Source organism: Herpailurus yagouaroundi, unplaced genomic scaffold, assembly GCF_014898765.1.
Source record: "Herpailurus yagouaroundi ecotype Mexico unplaced genomic scaffold, PumYag 67503, whole genome shotgun sequence".
Lineage (NCBI taxonomy): Eukaryota > Metazoa > Chordata > Mammalia > Carnivora > Felidae > Herpailurus > Herpailurus yagouaroundi.
Window position 1 is genome coordinate 346,696 of NW_024420310.1, and position 12,778 is coordinate 359,473.

The 12,778-nt window shown below is 41.0% G+C and overlaps 2 pseudogenes; one reads left to right on the top strand and one right to left on the bottom strand.

Annotated features, from left to right (window-relative positions):
- Positions 1–7,842: 7,842 nt before the first annotated feature.
- On the bottom strand, positions 7,843–11,553 carry LOC121025119 (armadillo repeat-containing protein 10-like; annotated as a pseudogene).
- On the top strand, positions 11,522–12,495 carry LOC121025136 (ATP synthase F(0) complex subunit C2, mitochondrial-like; annotated as a pseudogene).
- Positions 12,496–12,778: the final 283 nt, after the last annotated feature.

Sequence of the window (12,778 nt, forward strand, 5' to 3'; positions counted from 1 at the left end):
GGCATGCCTTTCTCGTGTTACGCCTTTAGTGTAGAGTTTTGTGTTAAGCCAGTGGGGTGGGTGAAGGAGAGGTACTCTGAAATTCTGAGTGAACCTTCGTCTTAGGCACGTCTGAGTCAGTTTCACACATGTGACCCTTACGAGTGTTTCTGCCACAGCATATGTAGTGCTGGTTCCACAGGTCTGTCAGGTCCTTCTTCTGGGAACAGTGTTCTTTTCTTTTTCTTTCCCTCAGACTGTAGTACTATATTGTATTAGTCTTGTCGATGATAATCCTTTTCCAGACTGAACCATTGCCACATTTTCACTTTTCCCCTATATCGTAACCCTAATGTAAAGCAGGAAACTAAGCATGGTGATAGTTACGTGGTATGATCAGAGAGGTAATCGATGTGGGTAAAAGGGGCTTAATTTTGGAGTCACTACCTTTGGGAACCTTGCCAAGTAACTTAAATATTCTCGCTTCTGTGTCACTAACATGGTTTGCTAGTCTCTCCCCTCTCTTCTTACTATTAAGACTAGCAAGATTGTAAATTGGCAGAATTTATGTTATATCAAAACAATAATTTGGCTTCCCGTGGCTAAAAGGTGTGGAATGCAGTTACATCAATATACACATTCATTTTCTCTTGCTGTTGTGACATATTACCACGAGCGTAGTGGCTTAGGACAATACACATTTATTGTCCTATAGTTCCGGGGGTCAGAGTCCAAAATGTATCTTACTGAGCTAAAAGAAAGGAATCCGCAAGATGTGTTCCTTCTGGAGGCTCTAAGAGGAAATCCATTCCTTTGCCTTTTCCAGGCTCTAACAGGCTGCCTATGATCCTTGGTTCATGGCTCCTTCCTCCATCATCAAAGACGGAAGCGTGGCATCTTTAAATCTCTCTCTGGCTTTGACTCTCCTGCTTCTACTTATGAGGACCCTGTGGTTACATTAGATCCAACCTGATAGCCAGGATCATCTTCTCGCAAGATCTTGAACTTAATCATATCTGCAAAGTCTTTTTTGCTATCTAAGTTAGCATATTCAAAGGTTTTGGGGATTAAGACATCTTTGGGAGGGCCATTGTGTTTATCACAGTATATATAAAACTGGGGGGAGGTGGTGTCAGTATGCCTTAGGCTATGAAGCAGTTGTGTTTCCCTTACGTGATGGTGCTAAAGCCTAGCTTTGCTTCGAAAATGAAAGACCCCACTCCCACACCAAATATGGGATCCTGGTCTTTATCCTAGATTTCTCAGTGTAGAACTTTGGAAAATATATTTCCAAGAATCCTTCTTGGTACATCTCCACTCGAAAATGAGTTTCTAACACAGAAAGTTTCTAAACCAGCACTTGGGATTTTTCTTTACCCTCTTCCAATTTTAGTGACTTACAGTGTCATGCCATTGATTCCCAAAACTTGTTTGTGAAGTAATTTTCTCACATTGGCATGCAACAAAGAAAAACCATGTGGTCAGAAGTTTTGAGGGTTTCTTCATTTATTCCGCTCTGGGGGTTGTTAGGTATTAGTATCTAATGGCGGCAAATCCCGCAGTACATAAGCCTGGTTAACTTCATTTAACCTAGTTTCTCCAAAACTTATTTGACTACAAAACACTTTTCTGCCCTGAATACTTATCAATATCCCTTTAAACACTCTTTGATAAATGCTTCCCTAGGATCCAGTTAGAGAAAGATCAAGATTTTTGATTCCAAGGAAGAAGAGAATAAAGTATGGTTGCATTTTGGAAAACGGGTGTGAGCATTTCTGAGAAAACTAATAATATCAAGTCACGTATATCTATGTTCGGTCCAAAATATACTATGAAAGTAAAATGGTCAACTCAGAACTTGCAGATACAAATTCTTCCTTGCCAATATTTTGCCTTGTTTATTTCAACTCTCAGCTTCTGAACTTTACTATTGCTTGGAGCTCTTGCAAACAATAAGCTACTTTTCTCATGATAAGAGACAAGATGTATCTTTCCAGGTGGCTTTAGAGAAAACAGATTGCTTCACTCTTAAAACATGTATTGGCATTGGACACATACTGTTTTATGCTCGTCTCCAGAAGATTCTTGATAAAAATTGGAACTGCGATAAGCTAAATAAATATCAGGACTCGTGTCCATACAAGTGTCAGCAGTATCTCTGATGAGGTTCTTCGGAATGTAGACCAAAGAATCGTGTTCTTTAAATACAAATGAATGAACATTGAGTAGTAAAATATTGGGACCAACTGGAAAGTTGCATTCTGGGTTAGACCAATTTCAAGGTATAAAACATTGTAAGTAAACCTACTTACAATGTTTTACTGAGAATAAATCAGTCAACGTGCAGCAGATAAACGTACAGAGACTGGAGCTAGCTCGTCTGGATTAAAAGAGCCGGGTTCTGCCATTAGGAGTTTTAGGGCTTTGGGTAACTGACAATCTTTCTTTCCTTCAGTCGGTTCATATGGAAAGTGGGGGTAACACTAGTATCCACCTTGTAAGATGTTTTTGAAGATTCAGTTCATCTATGTATAGCAGTTAGAGCAGTTCCTGGTTTATATTATACCCTAAGATCTGCTGTTCTGATTATTACTACATTGAAAAGCACACACCAAATAACAGTGAATCCTCATGAGGTTACTTTTTTAATTTTATTTTTAAGTAATCTTTACACCCAATGTGGGTGGGGCTCAAACTCCCAACCCTGAGATCAGGAATTGCATGCATCCCCTCAGGAGGTTATTTTATGTTAATAAAAAAATTTGTTTAATGTTTATTTATTTTTGAGAGACCGACAGAGAGACAGAGCATGAGCGGGATAGGGGCAGAAAGAGAGGGAGACACAGAATCGGAAGCAGGCTCCAGGCTCTGAGCTGTCAGCACAGGGCCAGACGTGGGGCTCGAACTCATAAACCAAACCGTGAGATCGTGACCTGAGCTGAAGTCGGACGCTTCACCCGACTGAGCCACCCAGGCGCCCCTCATGAGGTTATTTTAAAAACTTTATTCTGGTCTTTGTCTCAGAGGGTTATAAATTCGGGATAAGTGAGGCTCAATTTGACGGGGTTTTGTTAAAATTGGTTATTAAATAGATCTCAAAAAGTCAATGGCATTCTCTTCAATGTACTTAATCATTTTATAAATTTTCATTTTCAAAATTGTATATTTTTTCAAAATCTCTTTTAAAATTGATAGTAAGATATGGAAAATCAGATCGTTTTGCAGTTTTCAAATAAAAACGTTTACAGGAAGGAAAGTCAACATCCTGAATGTCTTAATTTAATAAGACCAAGCTGGTACTCTGTGCTAGATCATCTCAAATAGTAAGATCCACATCGAAAGTTAAATCTTCCTGTTTAGGGGCTACCTCGTTGCAAAAATAAAATAGCTTTCGGTTCAGAAACTTGAAGGATAGGCTGGACAAATTGCAATTCTAAATTTAGGATCAAAGTTGAGTATTTAATGTATTATTTATTTAAATTGTTCTCTTTTAATAGCATTAGAAACCATTTGTCAATTTGTTCTAAAAATTTCAAATAAAAGCTAACCGAATTAGAATAGACAATCCCAGGGCGCCTGGGTGGCTCAGTCGGTTAAGCGTCCGACTTCGGCTCAGGTCATGATCTCCCAGTCCGTGAGTTCGAGCCCCGCGTCGGGCTCTGGGCTGACAGCTCAGAGCCTGGAGCCTGTTTCAGATTCTGTGTCTCCCTCTCTCTCTGCCCCTCCCCTGCTCATGCTTTGTCTCTCTCTGTCTCAAAAATAAATAAACATTAAAAAAAAAATTAAAAAAAAAAAAAGAATAGGCAATCCAGTTTTGATTAAGAAACCCAGGCAAGTGAGTCTTAGGGACATCATGACGTTATCATTACTTATTAATGATATTATAATCGAATACTGATTATGTGTCCAAGTGCTCTAAGCACTTTACGTACATAATTACATTTAAGCCTCACAAATATCTTCCCGAAATAAATATTTCACCCATTGTACAGAGGAAGAACGAAGTTTTAAGTGACTAAGGACTTACCTTTGTTATGTAGCTAGTGACTTGCAGAAACCAAATTTGAATAATATCGTCTGACGCAAAGATGTACACCATTAACCTCTCCCATATTAACTCCATCAGAAAGCAAAATTAATTTTCTCTCTATTAAAAATATCAAGATGTTCACTTTTTATTAAGAGAAAGAAACATGTAGCTAATGAATACAGGGCGACTTTTAAGGAAATGGTATGATGTCTCAGGCCAAAGAGGGAAATATGAAAAGAGCAGGGATTTTGGAGTGAGAAAGCTAGAATCAAATCCTGGCTTCACCGCTTACTAGCTGTGTGATCTGTAAAACAGAGAGTAACAACAACACAGTCGTCAGGAGGAGAAACGTAAGGTCTGGCAGAAAGCCTGGAACATAGGTTAGCTAGTCAATAAAATTAGCAATTTCAAGGCTCTCAGAAATACGGCAGTGAAAAAAACATAAACATTTCAGCCCAAGTTTCTCAAGTGGAACTCCTTTTGAATGTCATTTATTTCATGGAACCCAGTGTTCCAGAGGAGCAAGCTTGGGAAACGTGGTTAAAATAATTGCCATATTTCTGAAAGAGAGGATATTAATAAGGGTGCGGTAGGAGTAGTAATAGAAAGGGAAAGGAGGAGGGGCGCCTGGGTGGCGCAGTCGGTGAAGCGTCCGACTTCGGCTCAGGTCATGATCTCGCGGTCCGTGAGTTTGAGCCCCGCGTCGGGCTCTGTGCTGACCGCTCAGAGCCTGGAGCCTGTTTCACATTCTGTGTCTCCCTCTCTCTCTGCCCCTCCCCTATTCATGCTCTGTCTCTCTCTGTCTCCAAAATAAAGAAACGTTAAAAAAAAAAAAAAAGATGTATTTTAACGTCTAAGGTTGGGGCTTTCTATTCAGGCTTTCAGCATTTTGCAGGGAGGTGTCACTGAAGCGATGGGAATGGAATTAATTGAATTGACTGGCTTGTGGTTCAAATAGGCAGGCTTTCACGCCTGAATGTTTGGGCATCTTGCATTTCTACATTGCCAGTACTGTGTGAAGAGGACTCAGAGACCAAAGTAATCTCATGAGGACATCGTGTTCCCGAGAAAGGCCGTGAACATTTAGATACCTTTGGATTTTGGGAATGAAAGAGTGAATGGTTTAAGTACTTGGTAAGTGGGTCCCACGGGATCCATCCTGATTAAAGGAAACCCTGTCTAATGGAGCATCTTTGGATGTATTGGGCAATGTGGTGGGTGACAGCATTGTCACACACAGACACTTGTATTCTATATATTTCCCTAAATGAGATATTAATGGAGCAAATTGTGAGCTGTATGAATGAATTTGAATGGGCTGTAATGAATGTTTGATTGGGGTAACCTGCTGATTTCTTAATCAAGAGGAAAATAAAACAAAATCTTACAGCTGAAGGAGAAACAAAGTTTGGAATGATCTCATTGCAGTGACATTTCTCAGAAAATCATAATTATGTAATAAATCCCCACGTACGACAATATTTCTTAATAGGAAAAAATGAGATCCATTGAAAATGAAAACATTCAGAATGCATAGAAATGGAGCTAATTTTATAGCATTTCACTATTATGTATTCAAGTTTTTATTCTGTAAACACAAGCAGTTTATTTCATAAAAGCAAACTAATTATTCCCTCTCCCTGTAAAAAATGGAAAAAAAATCCTGTAATCTACTCATTCCCACTCAGAGTTAAAGATACACTCCACAGATACGAAATTAGCCCATTCTTTTGGATGACAGTCACTGTTGAGGTGTTATTATCTCTCTTGCTTTCACATTAGGAAGCAACACTATCCTTGGAAGGGGGACAGCAAGCAAATGAAGGAAACAACAAAACACAGCCTGCAAGTAATTTCAACAATTTCCTCCGCTTTGTTCTTCTCTTCTCTTACAAACATCCAAGAGTCCACTGCTGTTTAAGATGATAAGGTGTGGAAAGGAAACCTGGCAGCATCCGTTGGTTTGAGCCAAACCTCTTTTTTATTTCGTGCGCAGGGCCAGCAAGGCAGTGGAGATGACCTCAAACACAGCACGTTTGCTCGCATTCATCGCTCTTTCATGCGAGGCGGGAAGTGCTGAATTATCTCTCCCTGGCCATTCTACTCCTCAGTCCTCCTGCTCCAGTGGGTGACTATTGTTTGGTTGGAGAGAAGCATTCAGACGATTTCTTGTGGGAACAGCATCCTGTCAAGGTTCACATGTTTATGGCTTTTGCAGTACTCTCAATTAGAAATAAAGCTAAAGAACAGGAGGTGAAGAGGGCCTCATGGGCACACCGATGTTCGAGTAAAATACTGGTGAAAAAAGTCATGAGTCCTTGGAATTTAAGCTGAAAAAATCTGTATGATAGAAAAGTAAGTCCGTTTTGTAAACATCTGTGAGCTTTAAAAACCTGGAGATTCACTCAGTATATGAGACAGTTATAGTAACCATTCTTTTATTGTTTATCTCTTAACGTATATAATAAGTTAAACCTAGCCTGGAGAGTTGAAAATTTAGTACCCATTCATTTGAAAACTGAAATTGTCCATTACAACATGTCCTGAATGGATGTCAACTGGCAAGGTCATTCTACTTATTGATAGTGTTTACTTTACTTACCCGTGTAACAGGGGAAAGATCAGTGTATGTGGATTCTGAAGGCACAGATTTACCTACCAACTCTGCCATTTCTTTTTGCATTTATTCATTTAGTTATTTATTATTTACATTTTTAATGTATATTTATTTTTGAGAGAGAGTGAGCAGGGGAGGGGCAGAGAGAGAAGGAGACACAGAATCCGCAGCAGGCCCCAGCTTCCGAGCTGTCAGCACAGAGCCTGAGGTGGGGCTCAAACCCACGAACTGTGAGATCATGACCGAAGTCGAAGTCGGACGCTTAATCGACGGAGCCACCCAGGCGCCCCTCTAAGTCTGCCATTTATTATCTAAATGAGTTTGGAAATGTTAATTAAAAAATATTTTTACTAGAAAAATATTTTTACTACAAAGTTATGAAATATATTCTAATGAAAAACCCAAGCAGTAAAAGAGGGTTTACATAGAAAAGTCATTTCTCCACTCTCGAGTCCTACTGGAGTTTGTGGATCATTCCAGAAATGTTAATGTATATTCATGTATTTTTCACTTAAAACATATACATAGGATCAGAGTAAGCATACTCTTCTACAATGTGTGTTTAAAAAATAATATTTCATGGATATTTTTCCACATTACCACATCCAGACCTTCATCTTTTCAAAGACTGGATAAGTGATGTACTCAGTTGTCTATCGATGGACGTTTGGATTATACTCAGCATTTTATTCATAATGTCTTTACTACATACTGGCACATTGTGTGGCAGTGGGAGAGTCCCAGGAAGCATCTTCTCCTCAGGTTTACATTTTGCATGGACTAATGCAGACAATTGGATTTTGGAATGCTCTGTGCCTGGGTTGGCAGTTGAGCCCGAGCGCTCAGGATCTCATCATTACTAGAAGAATGTTGTCATTCCTATGACAGTTCTAAACCAACGAAGTCATGACATGCTAATGTGGTCTTGGATCACTTTGAACGGTAAAAGCGTAGCTTCTGTGTAAAAAGGTCACTGTCGGGGCGCCTGGGTGGCGCAGTCGGTTAAGCGCCCGACTTCAGCCAGGTCACGATCTCGCGGTCCGTGAGTTCGAGCCCCGCGTCAGGCTCTGGGCTGATGGCTCGGAGCCTGGAGCCTGTTTCCGATTCTGTGTCTCCCTCTCTCTCTGCCCCTCCCCCGCTCATGCTCTGTCTCTCTCTGTCCCAAAAATAAATAAACGTTGAAAAAAAAAAAAAAGGTCACTGTCACTTCATGTAGAGGAAGTAACTACGATATCTCAATGTAGACGGCAAAATAAAAGAAATATATGTTTTTAGTACAGGTTCTAATATTCATTTGCTATCAGTAAAATGGTCCATAAACTCGACGAGCATGCCAAGTTTTAGCTGTGTTGATGAGACATGACATTTACGGTTTAAATTCAGCTGCTGAAAGAATTCCTTCACAAGAAAGATAGAAAAGAAGAAATTTATAATGTGTATTCAGCGCCATACTGCATTACTCTTTGGAAACATACGCCTAACCAGAATTTTGTTACTGTGACATCTTTTTCCTTCACATCTACATCATGAGGATAAACTAAAGCTCTTGTTTCCTGGACAGTCTTCTCCATAGAACAGGAAGAACGGCAAACCTTTAGTGAAAGTAGTGGGGAAGCTCAATGGCCTTGGGTGTTGAGGCAGTAGTTTTTATTCTGACAGAAATACTCAAAGAAGAATTTCCTTTGCTGGGTGGCTCTTAAAAGGGGAACAGAATGATGAGTCCTTAGGCACTAAGTAGTCCTTCTGCTATGGCTGAATTTCCAGACACATTCAAAAGCAGTTTCAAAACTTGAACTTTGGTGTTTCCATTTCTCACGAGTACCACATTGAAAAGGTCGGTAATATAAATGTTGGTAATGGTCATGTTCATTAACATTCCAGCCCAACCAGCTGCATAGCAGACTTAAGGGAACCACAGAAAAAATTCTCAGACTTGATGAATACCTTTAACTTGCTTTGATTTTTAACATTCACTCTTAGGTTATTCAGTGCATTTAAAGCTTTGCCTTTAATACTGTGACTGGGATGGTTGATTACATTCCAGCAATTGGAATACTGCCCAATTAACAAATTATAGCTTTGTTAGCTGAAGGCTACATTGTCATCCAGAATGACCAAACTTTTTCAATAATTACAGAATCTTTTTTTAGGCTTTAATAATGCCTCTATTGGGGCGCCTGGGTGGCGCAGTCGGTTAAGCGTCCGACTTCAGCCAGGTCACGATCTCGCGGTCCGTGAGTTCGAGCCCCGCGTCGGGCTCTGGGCTGATGGCTCAGAGCCTGGAGCCTGCTTCCGATTCTGTGTCTCCCTCTCTCTCTGCCCCTCCCTGGTGCATGCTCTGTCTCTCTCGGTCTCAAAAATAAATAAAAACGTTAAAAAAAAATTAAAAAAAAATGCCTCTATTTATAAGCCTATACATACATACATACTTATATATATACATACATAAAATAAATGAAATATAGCACTTATCCTTGGTAAATGACTGGATTGGTTGTCAGTTTGAATAAAAAATTATTTTACCGTGAAGTCTGTTCCCCAGTTTTAGTTTTAATTTTAATTTTATTTAGAAATGTAAAAGGTTTTTGGGGCGCCTGGGTGGCTCGGTCTGTTGAGCGTCCGACTTTGGTTCAGGTCATGATCTCGCAGTCTGAGTTCGAGCCCCGTGTTGGGCTGTGTGTTGACAGCTCAGAGCCCGGAGCCTGCTTCGGATTCTGCATCTTCCTCTCTCTCTCTCTGCCCGTCCCCTGCTCATGCTCTGTCTCTCTCTGTCTCAAAAATGAATAAAAACATTAAAAAATTTTTAGAAATGTAAAAGGTTTTTTTATACTTAAAATTTATGTATCCAAATGTTTCTTTTTCTTTTTGCACCAAGACACAAATATTTTTCATTTCCAGCTTTATCGATATATATTTTACAAATAACAATGTGGAATTTTAAGGTGTGCGGTGTGATTTGACATTTGTATATGTTTATGTGTGTGTCTGTATGTGTATATATATGTGTATATGTGTGTGTGTGTGTGTGTATATTGAAATGATTTTCCTAAGGTTTGTTAACACATCCATCACCTCGTTTGAGCCCCGCTTCTCTCTCTCACTCTCTTTCTCTCTTGTCCTCTCCCTCGCTTCCTCTCCCTCTCTTCCCTCTCTCTCTCTCTCTCTCTCGTCCTCTCCCTCTGTTCCTCTCTCTCTTTCTCTCTCCCTCCCTTTGCCCCTCCTGGGATTCTCTCTCTCTCTGCCCCTCGCTCACTTGCATTCTCTCTCTGAAAAAAAAAAAAAAAAAAAAAAAGACACGTCCATTACCTCACTTAGTTACCATTTTATTTTTGTGTTGAGAATATTTAAGATCTACTCTCTTGGCAGATTTCAAGTATACAATACAGAATTTTTTTTCAAGAGAAAAAGCCATTTTTATTTCCATTGATTCAAATTGAAAATTAGATTATATGATCTAGGCGTTCATAATTTCTAGTTTTTTAGGGAACAGATTAATTTGGAAATAAACAATTAATATGAAACTAAGCCTTTCTTTGATACTGTCAGAATCTTCTCTCATTAAAAATATAGTAGGCTGGGGCGCCTGGGTGGCGCAGTCGGTTAAGCGTCCGACTTCAGCCAGGTCACGATCTCGCGGTCCGTGAGTTCGAGCCCCGCGTCGGGCTCTGGGCTGATGGCTCAGAGCCTGGAGCCTGTTTCCGATTCTGTGTCTCCCTCTCTCTCTGCCCCTCCCCCGTTCATGCTCTGTCTCTCTCTGTCCCAAAAATAAATAAAAAACGTTGAAAAAAAAATTAAAAAAAAAAATAGTAGGCTGATTTTAATAAATGTATACATTTATTCTTTAATTCAACAAACTTTGTTTAAAACAAACAAAATTACTTTCCTGTCTCAAGTCTTAAGACCTGCTTCTGAAAAACAATGTTCCGAGTATGTGTAGAGATAACAATATCAATTTAGTCCTCATTTTTTTTTTCATTTTTTTCAGGAGTAAAATTAAGTGATTCATCACTTACGTATGACACCCAGTACTCATCCCCACAAGTGCCCTCCTTAATGCCCATCACCCATTTAGCCCATCCCCCCCCCCACCTCCCCTCCAGGAACCCTCAGTTTGTTCTCTGCCTTTAAGAATCTCCTATGGTTTGGAGCGCCTGGGTGGCTTAGTCGGTTGAGCGTCCGACTTCAGCTCAGGTCACGATCTAACGGTTCGTGGGTTTGAGCCCCGCGTCGGGCTCTGTGCTGACCGCTCAGAGCCTGGAGCCTGCTTCCAATTCTGTGTCTCCCTCTCTCTCTGCTCCTCCCCTGCTCAAGCTTTGTCTCTCTCCATCTCTCAAAAATAAATAAATGTAAAAATAATTTTTTTTAAAAAAGAATCTCTTACGGTTTGCCTCCCTGTTTTTATCTTATGTTTCCTTCCCTTCCCCTATGTTCATCTATTTTGTTTCTTAAATTCCACATATGAGTGAAATCATGATATTTATCTTCTGACTTTTTTCGCTTAGCATAATACACTCATTTCCATCCATGTTGTTGTAAATGGCAAGATTTCATTTTTTGATCACCAGGTAATATTCCATTGCATGCATATATATATATATATTCCATATAATATTCCATTGCATATATATATATATACACGTATACCTGTATATACCATATATTTGTATATACCATATATATGTATATATACCATATATACATATATACCATATACCATATATATATATACCACATCTTCTTTATCCACTTGTCAGTTGATGGACATTTGGGCTCTTTCCATACTTTGGCTATTGTTGAAAGTGCTGCTGTATACATTGGGGTGCCTGTGCCCCTTCAAAACAGCACACCTGTATCCTTTGGGTAAATTCTTAGTATCGCAATTGTTTAGAAAGTTGTTAATTCTGACAGGTATGAGGTGGAATCTCATCGTGGTTTTTATCTGATAATGCAGTATTGGTAACTGTAGTCACCATGCCCTACATTAGATTTGTAGGACTTATTTATGTTATAACTGAACATCTGTACCCTTCGATCAACATCTCCCCATTTCCCTCACCAACCCCTAGGAACCACCCGTTTACTCTGTTTTCGGAGTTCAACTTTTTAGATTCCGTATATGAGTGGGATCATACAGTTTTTGTCTTTGTCTGACTTCTTTCGCTGAGCATAATGCAAACGGTAGAATTTCCCTTTGTGCGTGTGGTATGTATAGCTGTCACATCTTCATCCGTTCATCTGTCGGCCGACTTGGGTTGTTTGCAGGTCTTGGGTGTCGTGCACAAAGCCGCAGCGCGCATAGAAGCCCAGACGTCTCGCTCTCCGTCTCCTCTGCACGGGAGCGGCTCCCCTGCCGCAGTCCCTCGTCCCCTGAAAAAGTACGCGGTGCCCGCTTGGTCCCCTCGCCCTCCTCGGTTAACACCTGCCAGGTGTTGAGCAGATCACTGTCCTCGGGGGTGCTAAAATCACCCCGACGCTGACGGATCAGATCCTCAGCCGCTTGGCAAGGCCTCACGTCCCCTGATCTCACTCGCTTGTTCCTAGCGGCAGCTTCCGAACCAGGGCCCTTTCGAGGGATGTCGACACAGCGGCCAAGTTCGTTGGGGCTGGGGCCACCATGGCGGGGGTGGCTGGCTCCGGGGCTGGCATCGGGACTGCGTTTGGGAGCCTCGTCTTGGGTGAGAAGACGAGAAGCCCTCTGTGAAGTAACGGCTCTTGTCCTATGCCATTCTGGGCTTTGCCCTCTCGGAGGGCACTTGGGCTCTTGTGTCCGACGGTGGCCTTCCTCATCCTCGTGGCCGTGGAAAGGAGCCGCCTCCACCTGCCGTAGGTCCTTGTCCTGTGTCTCGTCTGCACGGGTGTTCCGCCTATACCTCCCCAGGCAGCCTTGGCAAAGCGGTTGGCTCAGGGTTTGACAGAGGGAAGACAAATAAATACTGTATTAAGAAAAAAGACAAGGGGCACCTGGGTGGCTCAGTCGGTTGAGTGCCCGACTCTTGGTTTCAGCTCAGGTCATGATCTCACGCTTTGTGGGTTCGAGCCCTGGGTCGGGCTTTGTGCTGACAGTGAGGAGCCTGCTTGGGATTCTCTCTCTTTCCCTCTCTCTTTGCCCCTCCCCTGCTCACTCTCTCTCTCAAAATACATAAATAAACTTT